The following is a 19,321-nucleotide window of genomic DNA, read 5'->3' as shown; positions in this document are numbered from 1 at the left end:
GGAGAGCCTGCATATCACAAATGAGAATGACTTGTCTAGCACTCTACAGTAGATTGTCCTCCACACAAAAAACAGCATCACTGTTTCAATATTTACAGCCGAGTAGAAAATGCAAGGTGCCCATGTTTGCATGTGCTACCATTAGCTTGATCAAATGTTGAGAGACCCAGCAGGAGCAGATAGTAGTTTCTGATACGTGCTTAGGGCATCGACAAGGTGCCTCCTGCTCCTTCCATACTAAAAATGCCCCCCGCCCCAGGACAGGATTATAGTGAGCCTCATTTACAGTGGAGTTGAGGAGCTATACACTAAAGTCAAGATCAGTGTGTAATTTAAAAGCAGACAGTGGTACTATGCCCCAGAAATCCTTGCTCGGAAAAGTAGTGAGTATGTACTCACTTGCTGTCAGCACTGCTTTGTCCTCCGGGGACCTAGCCTGATTAGAGCGCCATCATTCTCCCTCTTATGCAGCTCAACACAAATACACACAGAAACGCACAGAGTGTCTCTTGATGCCCGTTGCGGTGAGTTTATTTTTTGTCCGCCCACCCCCCTCACCCAAGACCAAGTGGAAAGATGTTATTTCGAGCCTCAAATCTCCCGCAACCTCAATGACAGGCTCTCTTTGCCTGAGATGCGTGGGATGGAATCGCCACGCGAGCAGGGTCAGCTGGCCCAACAAGAAATTGGACTCGTTGGCGAAAAACACTAGTCTGGAGCAAAGGCAGCTCTTTTGTCAACATTCAACAGCACATATGTAGTATTTGTCACCCAAATTAGCCATCCATTATCCAATGGCCTCAAGACATCTGAAATGTTGCCAAATGTTCTTAAAGGTCATCCAATAATAACAATGTGTGCCAATCAAATGTCATATTTGTTTATGTGCCTTGACTTGCCACACTTGACTCTTTCAAGAAATGCTCAACTGGAGTCATTGCTCCTGTGCAGTCAGTCATCGGTGATGTCTTGACACTGGCTACAAGAGTCATTTGTGAAAGACACTTGGTCGTCGTTGAAGTCTGTAGGTACAAGCACGATCAAGATCAGAATATACGCAGCATAATGGTTATGTCCCAGGAAGGCAACAAATGAATGACTGCATTGGTGGGATGACCTTCAAGAAAGTATTTTTTTTTTTTTGTCTTCCATAGAAAATAAAGGCTACAGCGCTTTTCAGAGAACTCGAATGACTACACAGCTGCTGGAGCCAGCAAAAAGTAGTGAATAATACATTGCGTCGAACCAAGACAAAACACAAAGTCAACTTTTGCCTTTGACAATAAAACCACCTAAATTCGTCTTGTTTTTCAAGTTCGCAAAACAACTGTCATTTTTGGGAAAAGTCAAAGCCATCAAACATTGATCACTTATTACAAATAGCATTTATCTTATTCGAGTCATATCATGGACTCTGCAAAAACTTTGATTCCTTAAAAATAAAAAAGAAGATCTTTCACTGGTGAATATTTCCCTGCCAACCTTCCTTCCTCCCATTGAACGGCGAGAGGACCCCATCACAGGATTTGACGCTGTCTCATTCCCCACCTTGTTCACTCACCTCTCCGTTCACTGACCTTCTTATGTGAAGACTTCCAGTTTGTTGAAGGTGGGCTAATTGCCAAAACAAGTAAACAAGTGAAAAGGTGAAGAGAGTGCATGGCAATCAGTTCAGCGTGAAGCTCCACTTTATTTACGCACATATCAAGATATCACAGCAGGTTACGGAGGTTATTCTGAGCAGACAACTCTGATGAGTTGCTTGGCACTAACAAGAATCTCTTGAAGAAGGGCCACACTTTCCCTGACCTCATTTCCTCTGCCTAAACACGTACGCACCATGCACACGTCTTTCCAGTGAGCTATGTGTCCTCCTCTTGATTAAGGAGTGCAGCTGCTGCCATTGCCCCGCCCCCCTTCCCATACTTGGCCAGTTAATGGCACTAATTTGCTCAGACCATGCTTCCGTGTTTTCATATGCCAGCCTCTGATTGCAATCTGAGAGTAAATACGGATTCCTATGTGAAATAGGCTTGTTCGGGATGACAGAGAACAAAGGTTGCACGTGTAAAAACGGATGCAGGATGAACTGAGAGAGAAACGCAGCATTTCTTGCTAAGTTGCCACTGGGAATGAGCCCACGATACGTTTGAACATCTTAGCAGCCGATGAGATTTGAAGGTAGCGTTGCAACAATTCACAGCGTCTTTTATTACTTTTGTCGGCACTCTAGTTCCCATAGCAACCTTTCTGAGCCGATAGATAAGAAGCTGGGGAGTCAGCCTCCCACATTGTTTGGAAAACACATACGCATTAAAACAAAAGGCACATCGACACCTAATTGTGTCTGGGGAGGCCACCTTGTTTCAAATAAACCAGGCATCCATCCATGGGAGGTGAAGTGCTGCTGCAAGATTGCTGCACGCAAACAGGCCATAATAGAAAATGGGACTTTCCTATGATACGTGTCTTGAGGCCCACGTCTCATTTCTGTCACTTGTGTGGGCAGGGCAGGGCAAGTGGAGTGTGCAAACGGAAGAATGGGGTACACACAATTATCACAGAGGGAAAGCTGGAAGACAAAAAGATGGAAACCACCAGAGAATGAACAAAAACTCATCTATAATAACTGCAAAACAGAAGCAGCACAATTTTCTTTTATGGCACAATCTAGCACCAATGGAGTACAAACGTAACAGATGACTTCCCAGTTTTTTTTCAAACCTCCATGCTGAAATAGGAACCCAATATTTTTGCAAAATCTTCTGTAAGCAATACAGATTTATTTTTCAAATCAATAACATCAAGTCATTCAGAAATATTCCAAATGCATTCATGCACACATACCTGGCTTTATCGTTCATCTTCGCATTGATCTCTTGGGTTAGCCACAAAATAAATGTGGAATTTGAATCACATTAACCCAAAGTACTTATCTCTGTGACAATGAAACATCAATCACTATTTCCTGACATTTGCTGCTTGCCATAATGACCTAAATTGATGACTAATTGGCGCTGTAGCTGATGCAGTACTGCTATTCCGCTATAAGTGTCGCTGCAACACCAGTAGCTAAGAATGCATGGAGTTGAAGTTTGTCCTGAGACCCAACAAAGCTCTCCCAACCGAGCTTTACAGATAAAATGACTTATTTCACAAAGTAGTTCATATTCATATGTTATCATAAATATTAGACTACAAGGGAAAAAAAATCATATTCAGGGATTAGCGGAATGTGTAAATACCACAGATCCTTAATCCTTAAATCAGCTTTATGTTATGATAATATGCTAAAGCCCTCGGGTGACCAAAGCTTCATGTAATTGTGTTTTGGGAGCAATGGCAGAGCATCCAGCAGCAGTTCACATTGGTCCCAGCTGTGAAGGGAAAATGAACAGCAACATGATTCCAAACAAATTCAAAGGAACATAACTCAATGACACAAATCACAGTGAAGGTGAATCATTTTACTGTGGATTCCAAACAAACTGCTTGTGGAGATCCTAAACAAGACAAGCAACTGTCTTTTTTCTCATGTTTTCTTTGACAGTAAGAGTAAAGTCTTTTTTAAACCTTGAAACAAATTGCAACTGTGTGCCTGAAGACTGGCTCTTCTTTTCTTCTGCTAGGAGGGAACCTTTGCATCTTATTGAAAAGGTTGTAAGACAGGCTGTCAGGTCCAGTCCTCCCAATATGTGGCCACGCAAACACAAAGCTGCAGCTTTTTCACAGCAAACATACGTAAGTTCGTCCGTACTTTTTCATCCATCCGTCCGTCCATCCGTCTTTCACACAGACCGTTTTTGCAGCATGACCTGTTTCTATATTATATTGAGATATTGAGCCTTTCCATTATTTCATTAGCATGTCATTATTTGAGTTCATCTTACGGAGATGGATTGTTTTAATTCATTGGAATTTTTTAGTTTGCATCCAGGTCCTAGATGAGCTCATGCTTGTGTGACTAAACTTTGGGTGACGACTATTGCTAGATGCTCGTATGTTTGCCAGGATAAACGACTTTGTGATTGGTTGATGTTTTAATCTGATCTTTTTGTGGAATCATTAGGTCACATACACTTGCAATTGATCGTAAAAAAGGTGAGAGTATGCCATCTTTGTACCTGTTCACAAGGCCATTCAAAGCAAGTTGAACGATTTGGGTTTTTTTTTTTACTCCCAGAAGTTGTGTATTGCGTAACAAGGAAGACTATCTCTGAATAGGGGAATTGAATTCTACAGCCACAAAGCCGACCGACCCCCCAAGAGTCTTTTTGGAAAAATGCCCGGCCGGCTTTGTGCATGCGAAGCCTTTCTAAAGCGTCACACTTTGCATGGCTATCCTTTTTTCTTTTCTGCTCCTGTCTATCTTTGTGGGCAAATGAATGTACAAGAAAAAAGGATCCATATGTTCCGACTTTGCGCCTTCCCATAACCGTGAGATTTTCTCACTTTTGGCATGGCCAGATCAGAAAGGTGTTTGTTCTCTTTGAACAGAGGATTATTCACTCTAATAATAGAAGCAATTTTGGTCTTGACGCAACAGTCAGTGCCCACTGAACACAAACACCCACTCACTGCCATACTGTAAAATGCTATTGGAATTCATACATTTAAATGTAGAACAGTCTTGCTTGACTTTGCGTCTTTCTGGAGGAATGAAGACACATAGGGACTCGTGCATTTGGGCTCCCCAGTCCATCATGAGGCGATTGATGAGATGGCGAGTGGACAGCGCACAATCCTGCTTGCAGTGTGATTCGGATGATTTGAGCACATTGATGCCTTTGCTGCTGTTTGGGGAGCCTCTTCACCATTTTGCTTCTACAGCTGGCAAAGTGTCAGCAAAAGTTGCACTCGCAGCAATAAAGTCAGTCATCCAGTAAGAGGATGTCTCGATACGGTTGGCATGGAGACAAGTCCCCGCATGCTGACCTCACCCGTTGGGGCACACTTGCCACACGGTTGATGCTCGCCAGTCTCACGTACACAACCGATGGACTGCAATATGCACGCCCGGGCTCAGAATGACTTTCTTTACAATAATATACGTATGTACGTTGCATTCTCCTCACGTTAGCTGCAATGAACGTATCTCCCTACCTAAATAGGCAACACATTCTGAATTGCACAACGAATCTTGATTGGATGCACATGGTCACTCTTGTGACATCTTAAAATGAAGTAAAGGACACCGGCTTTGTGCCCCCACTTGCCATAATTGAGCATCCAGCCATGGTTGCCTGGGTTACCGCATCCCATCGGATGGCCAGCTCTGTGCTCATATGCTAATGAGAACATATCAAAGCCACATGATGCCAAGAAAGCATTTACTGTGGATTTGGGTGTGTATACGTACATTTTGTGAGATGGCCGCCACCAAGGTTCAGTGCGTGGAGAGGTCACAATAATAAACAATTAGTGGAATGAGTGCCGGGTTAAAGATGCCATAGAGAGGCTGATGTTCTATTTCTGTGCTGTGCTGCGCTGCGCTGTGCTGTGGCTGCTCTCCCACCCCTCTCTATCTCCAGCTCACCTCTCTCTCCCACAGACTTTCAACTTAACACTCTCCTATTACATTATTTACATCTCCTTCTCCCCCTCATTTTGGTGCAGTTTATCAGTTTAATCAGCCCGTGCTGGCTGGCTGGCTGGCTGGCTGGCTGGGTGAGGAGTGGGAGGAAGGGAAGGGAAGGGAAGGGAAGGGAAGGGAAGGGAAGGGAAGGGAAGGGAAGGGAAGGGAAGGGAAGGGAAGGGAAGGGAAGGGAAGGGAAGGGAAGGGAAGGGAAGGGAAGGGAAGGGAAGGGAAGGGAAGGGAAGGGAAGGGAAGGGAAGGGAAGGGAAGGGAAGGGAAGGGAAGGGAAGGGAAGGGAAGGGAAGGGAGTCGTGATCTGCATCACGCCTCTTGGTGATGCTTCTTTTTTAGACTCCAAACATCATCATCAGCAGCAGCAGCGGCAGCCTGTGAGATGCATTCCCTGCCAATTAGGAGGAAAGTCACTTGAGGAAAATGGCATTCATCTCTACATCGCCCGCCGTCTTCAAACAACCACACGGCCGCACAAATGCATAGAAAGAGACTTTATTCAACTATGCACGGCAATGGAAAAATGTACAAGGAACGTCATCAGGCAATATAAGGTGCAGCAGCAGTAGAGCTGGTGATTTCATTTCAAAAGGGAAAACGGAGTGGGCACAATTTCATTCTAAAGTGGGACAGATATTACATTCTCATTTCATCATGGCTTTCTGGCTATATGGCTTTCTCAATCATTGCTGCTGACATTATTTATTCATCAATGCATTTTAAGAGGCACACGAGATACAGCAACGACAGCAGAAACGACAAAAAAAAGTCACTGAGTGTGGTTGCTTGCTTGGTTGGTGGGTTTTGGTGGGTGGGTGGGTTTCTGGGGAAACAATGCAAAAAAACCCAAAACAAAACAAAACAAAACAAGGGAATTTCTGTGGAGGCACTTTAGTCACTCTGAGCTAGATTTATCGAATGGTGCCTCTACATGAGCATCGGTTTTAGCTTGCTCCCATGAATATCTACTTTTTGCGTGCGTCTGTGTGTGTGTGTGTGTGTGTGTGTGTGTGTGGTCTGGTAGCACATCCTTGCTTTAAGGCAAGTGTCTCTTTAATGAGGCTTTGCAGCAAAAGGCCTTTCTTTTGACTCTTGGTGTGCAATGCATTTTAAACACATTCCTCTTTGGTTGCACACACACACACACACACACACACGCACACATACACGCACACACACACACACACCCTGACACGCTGATTGGAACTTGTCAATGAAGTTACCTGATTGGCGGATTTTCTGAACAGAGTAAAAGCTTGTCGATAGTATTTGTATTTTCTTCCCCTTTCAATGTCTCACTGTGACACTCTCTGACCTCATGTTTATGTATCTCGTTAGGCCGCGTTGTTTTTTCGGTCTGTCAAACACCCCTTTGATGAATCTCAATTCACTTCTATCGAGCTACAAGATAGTCAAATTCTGAAATAGGAAATGAGATGAGTAATACACACAATTCTGTGTATTCATGGAATGTTATATTGAAAAGTGGCTCCCGTGTTCAGGTTCCATTCTATCGATTCTAGACAGTTCATGTCCACAAGCAGCATTGACTGAATGCGTGTCAGTATAGCTTTACTTATCCCAAAAATAAATATACAAATTGACAGAAATTTCAACTTGAACTCAAATCATGTTGGGCTTTTGTGCTCAAAAGATAGCTTTGCTTTTCAATGAGAAGATCAACTAACTCATTAGTGGCCTGGATGAAGGCTTCTTATTGAACGCTGTTGGCCTTGTATTGTTCTTAGACAAAACAAAATCAAATGGTGTTTAAAGCTTGCGCTACATCAATGAATGATTGGTGAAGTGCTCTCTGGGGAGTGAGTAGACACTCGGGTTTACTGAGGGGGGGGGGGGGGGGTTGGGGGGGGGGAATAAAACACCAGCGGAGAAATCAAAGTCTCATTCAGACCACAGCCACTGCTCAATAGCTGCTCTGGTATCGACCACATTTAGCGGCTGTTTGTGTGGTGGAGGCGGGAGGCCCATGGGCCCATGCATTGTCTTGGGATTGGAAGGAGGTAAAAGGGTCAGAGACTTAAGATCCATTGGTGGTGGTGGTGATCTGACATTAACAAAGATCTGTGTTTTCAGCCGATGTCAAACTCAAAGCCCCAGCCGGCCGGCCGGCCGGGCCTGAGGGATCAGGCCATTGCATATTAAATGCGTTGAGTCAATGTTTCTTGTTAAAATACCAACATTGCAAGCTGTCTTCATTTTTAAAAACATTGCAAGCGTCCCTATACCTGTCTGTAATTTTGATGCAAATCTTGCAAGCTGTGAAAATCATTCATGGCTTTAGACCGTAATGAAGACGCTTGTGTGGGTGGGACAGTCAGTCGCATTCGTATATTCAAATCAACTTTGAGCAGAGCGTGGACCTCCACTCCCGATAATTATTTTTAACGTGTACTTTTTGGATCGATTCATGAAAGTATGGTGATAGTGCTAGCAATTTGGTGCAGGCTTGATTACCAATCAATTCTCCTGAAAAAGTAAATGTTGCCCTTCCAGACAAAATGAATCCGTATGAAATATACAGCAGCTCTGGTTATTCTTCAATTCATCTTAACCTGCCCTCTTGCTTTCTTCACTGCTGCCGCTTGTGGAAACTAAGCCATGTTGTGACTCTCTTCGGAGTCTATCAGTACTCTAACGCCTATTCATTGGCCAGAGAGACCATCGTCTTCATTAGCTAAAAAGGACTGATGGGAAGAGTTTGTGCAGTGCAGCAAGCACACAGGAAGGAAGGAAGGAAGGAAGGAAGGAAGGAAGGAAGGAAGGAAGGAAGGAAGGAAGGAAGGAAGGAAGGAAGGAAGGAAGGAAGGAAGGAAGGAAGGAAGGAAGGAAGGAAGGAAGGAAGGAAGGAAGGAAGGAAGGAAGGAAGGGAGGAAGGAAGGCTAAACTCAGTGAGTTATTATTATTTTTAGGACTGTTGGAAAATCTACTATAGCATGATATGAAATATGTCTATGTGCTATATGGCCCAGCACTAGCATTAATAAGCATGGGCTGAAGCTTCCTTGAGGAAAAGCGCTCCAATTTTCACAGCATGCACACACAACTTTAAAGTTAAACACACACATAATCATTTGTGCTCTTGTCGAACTGGAATTCAAATTCTCTCTCTCTCATTATACAGCAAAAATCCAGGGATGGAATTGCATGCATAAATATAATAGCTCAACTGAGCTTTGGCCTGCCTTTCTCGCCCATTTTATATTCTCTCTTCTGCTTTTCCTTCCCTGCTGCTGGTTCTTTTGTGTTTACAGCCTTTTTTTTCTTCCCCCTAATACCTCCTCCTCCTCCTGTGGTGCATGTGTGTGAAGAAAAAAAAAGTGATCAAGTCCCATGGGAGAGACGGAGGGTGACTCTCCCTCCCTCCCTCCCTCCCTCCCTCCCTCCCTCCCTCCCTCCCTCCCTCCCTCCCTCCCTCCCTCCCTCCCTCCCTCCCCAGCAGCTTCCGTAATAGTTGCCTCCTCCTCTGGTTCATCTCCCACATTCTTGACCCAAATCTAATGCGACAGGACTCATTTTCGCTGTAACCTCCCTCTCACACATATCCGCACCTCCTCCTGTCCCGTGCCGTGCCGTCCCGTCCCACGACTGCACAAGTCGTGCGCCACCCTTCTATTTTTATCTTTTTGTCCTTGAATTACAATCCCTGAGCATCGCTGTGATCCATGAAGGAGGAGGGGGAAAATCTCCCCCATACATACGTGTGTGTGAGTGCACGGTTATCAATTTCAAGTCAGTCACCATGACTGAAGCCAACATTTCTCTCATTAATGAGGTGAAATGGAGTGAGCGTTAAACCAATGTAATTCTGACAGCTCAGGCTGTTCCTTCCAGTCTCGACCCCCCCCCCCACTTTGGAAAGTTATCCACTGTAGCCAATTAACATGACTGCTTGGTCTACAATTGGACTCCTTCTTCCGTCTTCATTCCTCCCTCGCATCTTTTCTGTCTTTCAACTCATCCCCTCCTTATTGGCATTGGCGTTCTTTCTCGGTGTTGGCGCCTCGTGAATCCTAATAGGTGTTCCGCACTGTGAAATAGCTTCAGCTTTGTTGAATTTCAAAGCGTGCAGTGAGAGTAATAGTAAACAATCTGCAATTATGAGCATCGCATTTTAATAGGCTACAAGAAATAGAAGAGGCCGAGTGGAGACAGCAGCGCTGAGCCGAAATGTAATATGCGGGGGGGGGGGGGGGGATTATCTCAGAGTGCCAGGCTCTGCTTTTTGGGACTTTGTTTCCGTGACACCGTGACGTTGGCTTTGTTTCCCTGACAGCGGCCGTGTGTGTGTGTGTGTCATTGTGTACGTCTATGTGTGTGCGACATCCAGGCATCTGTTTCCTGCTGGAAAAGGTTAATTACATCTCCAATGCCTGACTGGACGTGTGATGCATAATCACAAACACTAATGAGACAGAGGAATATGCGGCGGGTCTGTGTGTGTGTGTGCGTGCATCTTTGTCTTTGGGTCTCCATGCATATTTTGAAAAGGCATTGTTATAGTGGCTAAAGGCATATCTTATCCACTTGTTTCAGGCTGGAGCATGTATTGTGGCAGCCGCCGCCGCCGCCATGCACACATAAAGATTCAAGTGAGGCATTCCAACAGGTGATAGCTGTGCTGGTATTTACGGGCGGGCGGGCTGACACTCCTCCCACTGGAGGACTGGCCGGCACTTTTTGTAATTACTCGTCTCTCTATTAATGAGAGCGAGATGTGGAGCTGTCTGAGGAGGGAATTGTTAAAGCCTGTTGCTCATTGTGACCCCTGACTCCTATCTTTACGCTCGAGCGACGCCGCTGATTGGACAGCTGCTCACTTTTCGATCGTGCCCAGCTCAGTGTGAAAATCGAGATGAGCTCTGGCGCACCGCGGGTGACTTTGGAAAATGGCTGTCGAGTTTCTCGCCGACTTGGAATTCTCACTAAGTTGAACTGACGTCGACGGGAGAGGCCGGAGGTGCGGCGGCGGCGGCGGCGCTTTGCACGGCGGCTTTGGCTCCCGTTCAGCGTGGAGTGGAGATTAAGGATGAGAAAAGAGCAACAGGGTATCGCCGAGAGGTGTGACCAGAGCAATAATGGAATTCTGGAGCCCACTGACTTCATGTCAGCAAATAGTACGAGAAAGGAATGGTAGTAAATTGGAAAAGCAATAGTAACAGAAAGCAAAGAATGGCAATTAGTCACACCTTTGGGCTTGCTGCTTAAACCTAGCGAGTCTGAAATGAGCCAGGAAGTCTATCAAAAAAGTCTTATATTGCAATCTGCTTGTTTAACATTCTTTTTAACATTGTAATGCTTGTTACACATTTGTCTCCCGATCCTTCCATTCCTCTACCTTGTGACTTTCCTCTTCTTGTAACTGTTGCTTTTTCTTCAACTTGAGTCTGTTGCAGAGGCTGTTTAGGCCACAAAAGCAGAGACAGGTGAAGGGCATCTCCAAACTAATTTGCCGCCGCCGCCGCCGCTCTCACGTAGACCTGTTCACAAGAGGGATGGGAAGGAAGAAGAAAATATCATATTAAAACATTCCAGCTTTGACATAAAGTGAAAATCATAAAAATCATGAAAAAAAAAAAAATCCACAGACGAGCCGCAGCGGACGATAAGCCGCAGGGTTCAAAGCTTGTGCAAAAAGTAGCGTCGGGAAAATGCGGTAGATTCTATTTTTTTTCCCGGAAACAACGGCTGATCTCAAATTAAAGGAGAGAAAATAGGTTGTCAATGATTTTGGACCTCACGCAAGCAAGAGGTGGATGTCCTCACTCGTTATAAAAGTGCCATTTCGTTTCAATCGTTGGAGAAAAAAATGAAAAATAAAGCGCAGTTCGGCACGTAAAAGCCTCAATTAAGTAATTGTCAAATCATTTCTTGTTTTGATTTTCTTTGTCTGATAAAAGCTTTATTTACTTCAACACTTTCCCTACTTTGACATACGTACAGAGGTGGTCAACGGAAGAATTGTGCTATAGCGGTCGATTCAAATTCTTTCTTTTCTCTGTTACTTAACCTTTTTCGCATCCAGTTGTCCATTTATTGCATGCTTTGTTTCCCCCTCTCTCTCTCTCTCTCTCTCTCGCACATGCACACAAACAGCCCCGGGGAGTGTTAAGGCTCACTAAACTCCCAACGTTAACACTTTTTATGAGTGTGCAACCGGCAAATCCCAAACGAGCCGCGAGATTAGAAGACACAAGGTGAAATTGAGAGCTTCATTAAATACAAACCTGAGTCAGCAGGACCGGCAACCCGAGCCGGGGAAGGGAATGTACCCAGTGTGTGTGGAGGAGAGCGACAAAACACCACGTGTGTGCATGCATGTGACTTTAGGGACAGAAAAAAAAGGATCATTCTGTTTGGATGGAGGCAATTAGCTGACACGGCCTTTGGCCAGGCCAGCCCATGAGCAGTGACAAAAAAGAAGTCCCAGGCCGTGCATGTTCGACGACACACTTGGCCACATCCGGCTCCGATTGGCCCTCACAGAGACCATCGACTCAAAGTAAAATGTTGAAACATGCTGTGCTTTTATTTTGAAACTTGTGATTTTAGTTGATGTATGCAAGTGTGTGCTCGAGTGAGCAGAGGTAGGAAACAAGAGCTATAAGTACGTATGTATATAGTATCATACACACGCACACATATAGAGCTCCTCCTGCTCTCGTTTTACCCGGTGTAGTCATTTGTGTGAAGAGTTCCCACTCTGTAGCCAATGGCTTTAGACCCTATGTGACATGCCAGAGTAAATCACATAGGAATAGAAAGCCATAAAACACAGCAGCGAGACGGGCAGTGCAGTGCGCTGCGCTGCGCTGCGGTGCGCTGCGGTGCGGTGGTAGCAGAAGTCAACTTTTGCATGCGGGTTCAGTAGTGGCGAGCGTTGGGCTTTTAACAGAGCCAGCTTGTCTGACAGTTTACAAGGCCCCGCAGAGGATTTCCAAACCATCGAACTCTGCTGTCCCTCTTTTCTCCCGTGTATCTTCCAAAGTACAAGTCCCTAAACACCGGATGGAGAGGCTCACTTCACTTGTGCTGTGCTGCGCTGCGCTGCGCTGTGTTGTGTTTTTACTTGCTTCGGGCATGCAGAGATACAGCAAATGAAAACAACAGCCTGCAGACCTTCTGTATTATTAATTGGGTGAAAATTGATGAGTCAACATTAACACACAGAGGCAACGAGAGGCGGGCAAAGCAGCAACAAATGAGTGGAAGGCATGCTACCTGCAAAACATTGCATGCTGAGCTACAAATGAGAACATTTCAGTCGATATGAAATAAAGAACCGTTTTTTTAGATGAGCAAAAGTATAGTTATTTGTGAGTACAATTGTGTCAAACAATTGTGTTGCAGAACAACACGGATATACTCGTTCAAAGGTCCATATGCACGCTCGGAAGAGTTTCCATATGAATAATAATAATAATAATTCCGAAAGCATGGCGAGATACCTGCAGATTTTTTGTCTACTCACAAGGCGAGGTTTGCTTTTTCAGCACAAATCTTATCTCAGTCTCAATATGAGGCCAGTTACTAATCAAGGAAAGGTATCATCATCTCCTCTTCTTGTCTTTTTTCGACATCCACAGTTCCATAACGCTATTCTAATCCTCAGAGCTGGTTTCAGGTACCTGTACAAAAGCTGAAACATTCTTATCTGGGCCCCCTTCAGCCCTCCCTCGCTCCCTCCCTCCCTCCCTCCCTGCCTCCCCCTGATGGTTCCCCAATCCTCTTCTACTCCCTTGTTAAAAACAAAACGTCCTTTGTGGTGGTTTCAAATGAAACAAACTCCAGCCTCCTCCCTCCCACTCAGAGATCCTCACAAACTAGATAAGGCTCAAGAAAAGCCAGAGCTATAGCCAAACGTAAAGAATGAACTACGTGCAGTGTAAAGATGAGCTTGGCCGATAGTGACGGCTTGCTAATTGATGTGTGCCGGGACAGGAGACAAAGATGATCTCGGGGTTCAGGTATACCTTGGCGTCTGATGGACTCTCAGTCTGTGTGGCAAAATGCCCTCCATGCAGGGGGAACAAAGAACCTATTGACTTAACAAACAGGAGCATTCTGTCTTCTCCACAGGCTCAGGCTTTGTGCTCGCCACTCACCCAAAGATAACCCCCACCATCTCTCTTACACACAAGCATAGAAAAGGTACACCTGTGCTGGCACAAAACATATGCAATACTATCCGACAAGCCAAGGATTATTAGCATGTATATTAAATCCACAAAGGGACATGAAATATTGTGCCATTAAGTCATGTGCCATTAAAAAAAAAATGTGACACTGGACGGTGCTGCATGCTGATGCTATCTGTCAAAACTCGAGTTCTTTCATTGAAACTAAACCATCTTTGGGTGAGGAGCATCCCCACAGAAAGGCAGAGATGCAAAGCTGGAATAGACTTTGGTGTGTTAATAACCAGCAGAAAGTGACCTGAGGGACTGAGGTTATACAAGGGCCAGACTGGGAGCAGAGGGATTACAGCAGCGGAGCTCTGAATTTGATGACTGATCATCATTCCAGAAGGCAACCAACTGGCAACCATGAGAGCCATACACATGCAAAGCTGAGAGACACCAACTGAATACGTGACCTGATATCTTTGGATTAAAATGGATCAGTCAAACATTTTCTTGTCTATAGAGAATATGTGTGGGTTTCTTTTGTTTTTTTTTATGAAAGAGCAAATGATAAACAACAATTTAAAACGCTCAACAATGGGAGGAAACAGTGTGCTTTGGTATTGGCAGCCTTTGCTGTAAATCAGAATGGAAACACACTGTGATTTGTCCCCCATGCTGCGAGACAAAGAAGCTGTCCGACGACCTCCAAAGTATATCAAATGTGTCATTCTCTATCCGTCTCAGTGACAGGTCATATGGAGATGAAGAGATGCTCAAAATACTAATTAAGCCATCCAAATAACAACAACAACAACAACAACACAGCATCTTCAGAAAATTCCTGCTTCCCAGAGGGGTGCAAGCTGAAAAATACAAAAACATTGTCGGGGGAAGGAAGGGATCGGCTCTGTCGTGCAGTGATGATGATGATGATGATGATGTGGAGACTTTAAGGACTCGCGTCTAATCAGGGAATACTCCTCGGCATTCTCAGTGTGACTGCATATTAATTACAAAAATACAAACGCACGCGCATCTCCTCTTGATCTCTAATAGCCAAGTTCACCCCATTGTGTTCGATATTCCATAGCGTCCCACTCACTGACTTGATTGGCCGATGATGTCATCGATCGTTATGCAGCGTGCGCGCGCGCGGACACACGCACACACACACACACACACACACACACGCACACACACACACGCACACGCACACACACACACTTGTCTGTAAAGCTTGCACATGGGGATTGCTGTAATTGAGAGGCGGGAGGCGAGGAGAGGATAGTGAAAGCGTGAAGCATGGGGAGAACAAACAAACAGAGGAACAGGGGGGAGGCAATGAGAAAGGAGCAGAAAGAAAAAGATGACCTGGGAAAGAAAAACACACAACACAAGGGAAACAACACCATCACATGAGTGCAAACTAAGAAAGTAAGTAAGTAAGTAAGTACACACACACCATATATGTACGTATATATGGCCAACATTTGAAGATAAAATCGTATCTGCAGTCCGAGTGAGCACTTAAGTCTGACAGGTGCAAACACCAAAAATACGCAATTTACCATTTCTGCCTCATAAATAAAATAATCCGATGACATTGACATGGGTCCAGTCAAAATATTCCTGTTGAATACACACCGAGCCTTAAATCCATAAAACGATATTATTTGCTTTCCATCAGATGCACTTTTTGGATCGTTTCAGTCAGCATTCACGGATTAGCCATGCAAGATACCAAAGCAAAGCCCAGGGCTTCAATGTTGACTTGATCCAGTAAACAAAGGTCACTAGGTCCATATCAGCCAATCAACAACTCCGTCTGTAAAGAGTCATAGAGCAGCACTGGGGTTCTGATGCTTCCACGCCCTTCCAAACCGGGTGGCCAAATAAATATGCCTGCACCTGCTCAGCGCTTCCATAGAAGAGCTTCCAACCACTCTGGAGGGGAACGGTCTCCGCGAGGAGCCAAAGCCATGTCTGGAGGCCAGAAGCCCGACTATATCTAGTCGCAAACCAGCTCGCTCGGGGTCCTTCCCTGCCAGAGAAGTGACATTCCATGTCCCAAGAGGTGCTTTAGTTTCTCAACCTCTTTGGCCCCGCCTCCAGGCCTGGCTCCAATGTTTGATTTTGGGATGGCTGGGGTGGTTCATAAAGTCAAGATGTGGTTGAACAAAACCGGTGAGCTAGTTGCCATGTGATGTCATCAAATGTGATGAACGGCATTTTGAATTTGGCTTTTGAATAGGATGCTTGGATATCTGCTCCTACCTCCGAGCGAGCGCGCTACGACAACAGTCGCCACCGTAAAAGTCAATGTAGAAACAACTCCTTTTTTTTTTTTCTCCCTTTTCTATACTCGTCTTTCACAGCCTCCCTAATTGACCCTCACACACAGTATGAGAGCACATGGCCCATTCCTCTGTCCTCTGTCCTCTCTCTTTCTCTTTCTCTTTCTCTTTCTCTCTGTGAACCACTTTTGCATCCAGTCGGGCGGCTGTTGGGGCAGCTGGTGAGCCATCATGTGTTTTATCAGCACATTTGATTTCTTGGGTACCACCATGCTTTATAATACTATTTTTATCATTTGAAGGATCCAAATTGTCATCCGTTACAGGCCGCTGTCGTGAGTAAAAAATGTAGACAGAAAACGTCTCACCGTCATCTCGCTGGGATTCCTTTTGGCCCAATTTTTCTATGTGGATGAACACAAATGAAGCTTTTGATTCAAATCCTTTTTACGGACTGGAATTGTGGCGGCTTCTGCCTGTAAAGGGAAGGTGGTGAGCCAATTTGAGTTGAGCTAGGGGTCCTGATTTAGAATTAGATCTATTTCAGCTCACTCTTAAACCCCACTGGGAAATATTTAAATCCGCTATGGAATGTGTATATGTGAGCGCGCCAGGGAGAGAGAAAACGTAAAAGAGTTTAAGCAGAAGAAAACATTTGACATCACAAACAGTACAGGAGTGAGTACCTGTAACAATAAGAAGAATAAAAATGAAAGTAATCTTTCAGGATAGAGACTAGAAACGTACAAGAGCCTTTGTATGAACTAGCTCAGAATAAGCGCTATAGTTGGTCATTCTGAAGCAGAGCACGTAGCGAGCAGTTCAAGCGCACACCCTCTGGCTACACGCACACATGCATACACACATTGGACAAAGCGCAATTGTGTCACTCATTCAACATCCAGAAAATAGACACTTTTAAGCCCTTTGACCTTTGCTTTTGCAATGTCATCAACACAGTGTTAAAGACGAAATAAAGTTGACACTGTGTCTATTATAAAAGAGCCAACATGCACACTTGAAGTCAAACTTCAATGAAAGCAAAATGGGGAAAAAAGTTGAATCCAGAAGGAAAGCACTCACCTCAGAAGCGAGCATGGCGCTCCCTCCGCAAGACGGACGTGTTGAGCAGAAATGACGCCTGCCCTCACACAGACACATGCACAAACGCTAGCGATGCACGTGTGTGACGAAGGACCATGACTGGAATGGACTGGAAGGAGGTGAGCAGCTGGAGGAGGAGAAAAGGAGAGCAGGAGGAAAGGGAGGGGAGGGGAGGAGAGGAGAGGAGAGGAGAAGAGAGGGTTGGGCGGGCGGGCGGGCGGGCGGGCGGGAAGGTGAAGAGCAGAATGAGAGAGAATAATGAGGCACAGGAGTGGCACAACATAAAGTAAGAGCACAAAAGCCTGAGAGGGCGGGCATCCATCCCTTTATAGATACTACATACTTTTATTTTGTCACCTACTGCACTACCAGAAAGAGCATCTGTTCAACTCTTCTTGCCTCGGAGTTCTCCATTCATCGCTTTTTTTCTTACGCTCCCAAATGATCGCACATTTCATGTTCTCTGGTAGTTGTGCATCTCTCTCGCTTGCTCTCTGTCTCATCTGCGGAAGGAATACAACATTTTCTAGTTCCGAACGTGAACTAGTTTGCACAGATGTGCAAGACCATGCCAAGAATACAAAGTGCTAATCATTTGAATCGTTTCTTTGACTTGACGTGCATTAGCAAATCCATTCTGAAGTTGTGTCATGTCACTAGCATGTGGAAAACAGGCAAACTAAACACCGGAAAATTGAAGCAGAGATTCGAAATCTGGATCTCAGAATTAAGAAGCAGATTTGCTCAAACTCGAAAACTCAACTTCTTTCGTTCTTTGTCCAATAGTGCGTGTCAATCATTTCAAACAATGGATTCGAGAGTATATTAGATTGGTCGACACTTTTCACTTCAGCTCTTTCTTGTGGATAAAAAAGTCTCTCTCTCTCGGACAGGCGCACACACACCACGAGTTCCAGGTGTGTGTGTGTTTCCATGTGTGACGACAAGCGGCTTCTTTGCTGGAGCATAGAGCAGCCAATCTCCACATCCAATTATTTGCTTCTCAAAGGAAGACAGATGGGGAGAGTGGAAAACATGTATGGGACCCAGATAGACGGACGGACGGAGCCAGCGAGGGAAAGACAAGCTCTTTGAGAGTCTGCACTGGGGGGAATTAATTAGAATGAAGAAGAAGAAAAAAAAATGGAGAGAAAAGAAAGCCGCTCTTACTTGAGTCCAGAAAAGACGTGAGCCTGCAGTCACAAGCGAGCAGCATGAGTGAATAAGAAGCAGCTCAAGATCAAAAACAAAAGCAGGAGAACCACATGCACACCATTTTATTTCAGTGCATGTTCTTTTGAGTTTTTAATGCGTAGCCTCCTCAGGCATCTTCTGCTTTCCAATCCTTCTCCATCTTGCTTACCTTCATCTTCTGGGACATTCCACGAAAGATTCGACTGGTGGGCTTTAGAAGTACAACTCCCTCCAGCTTTGGGTCTTCTTTCGGAGTCATTTACGCTGCTCCTTTCCTCTTATTATCTGCCGTAACATTTTTCTTTCTAACTTGTGTTGATGACACAGCGTGCGTGCGTGCGGAGGGGGAGGAGGAGAAGAAAAAGTGGAGCGAAAGAATGAAGACAAAAAAAGGGATGGGGGAGGCAAGTGTAGGTAGGTAGGTAGGTAGCAGGCGGGAAATGATGGAAGCACACTGACACATCATGGAGGCAGGCGCATGTGTCAGATGATCTACGTTGCTACAGATTGCTAGAGAAAGGTGGACGGTGATTCAACAAGCAGGGCGCCACCTACTCCACTCACACATGCACAAACTTTTTGGGTTGCTTATCATTCATGAATTTGCTTTCCCCACGCATGGCTAACCGACTCATGCAAATGGGAAAGTGCCCTGAACAGAATCCTAATGGAAGGGAGGGATGTGAGCGCGTGTGTGTGTGTGTGTGGTGTCCGGAATTTGGATGTGTGTGTGTGTGTGCATTTCTTTATGTTCTCTGGAAAAAAAGGAGGAGGCTTCCCTGGGACCCGGGTAAAAGGGAAAGAGGATTGAAAGGCAGCTTTTCTGTTCCGAGGCTGAAGCTTATTGCTGAAGAGAGTGCTATTGGCAACCTGTGATCAAGTACAAGGATCCACACATTGAGCCATTGCAGGCAGACACAAAAACAAAAATGTTGTTGGATCATTACTGGGATTGTGCGTCCTATGAATCTTCTGTAACATGTAATGCTGACATTCTT

The 19,321-nt window shown here is 45.0% G+C and overlaps 1 long non-coding RNA gene across 3 annotated transcripts; it reads right to left on the bottom strand.

Moving 5' to 3' along the window:
- Window positions 1-1,029: 1,029 nt before the first annotated feature.
- LOC125977730 (uncharacterized) lies at window positions 1,030-19,000 on the bottom strand. 3 transcript variants are annotated; one of them, XR_011087792.1, is made up of 7 exons: window positions 18,493-19,000; window positions 18,300-18,322; window positions 17,473-17,632; window positions 17,109-17,256; window positions 10,944-11,085; window positions 1,702-2,572; window positions 1,030-1,614 (listed from the first exon to the last, which is right to left on the bottom strand). It is a non-coding gene; the product is annotated as an uncharacterized lncRNA (long non-coding RNA). The 3 variants fall into 3 exon arrangements; XR_011087791.1 differs by lacking the exon at window positions 1,030-1,614 and having other exon boundaries at window positions 1,671-2,572; window positions 18,493-18,981; XR_007484720.2 differs by lacking the exons at window positions 1,030-1,614; window positions 1,702-2,572 and having other exon boundaries at window positions 10,845-11,085; window positions 18,493-18,987.
- Between the last annotated feature and the right edge of the window lie 321 nt (window positions 19,001-19,321).

This window comes from Syngnathus scovelli, chromosome 11 (assembly GCF_024217435.2).
Source record: "Syngnathus scovelli strain Florida chromosome 11, RoL_Ssco_1.2, whole genome shotgun sequence".
Lineage (NCBI taxonomy): Eukaryota > Metazoa > Chordata > Actinopteri > Syngnathiformes > Syngnathidae > Syngnathus > Syngnathus scovelli.
The sequence above is the reverse complement of the archived record's forward strand: the minus strand, read 5'-3'. Positions and strand labels throughout refer to the sequence as shown.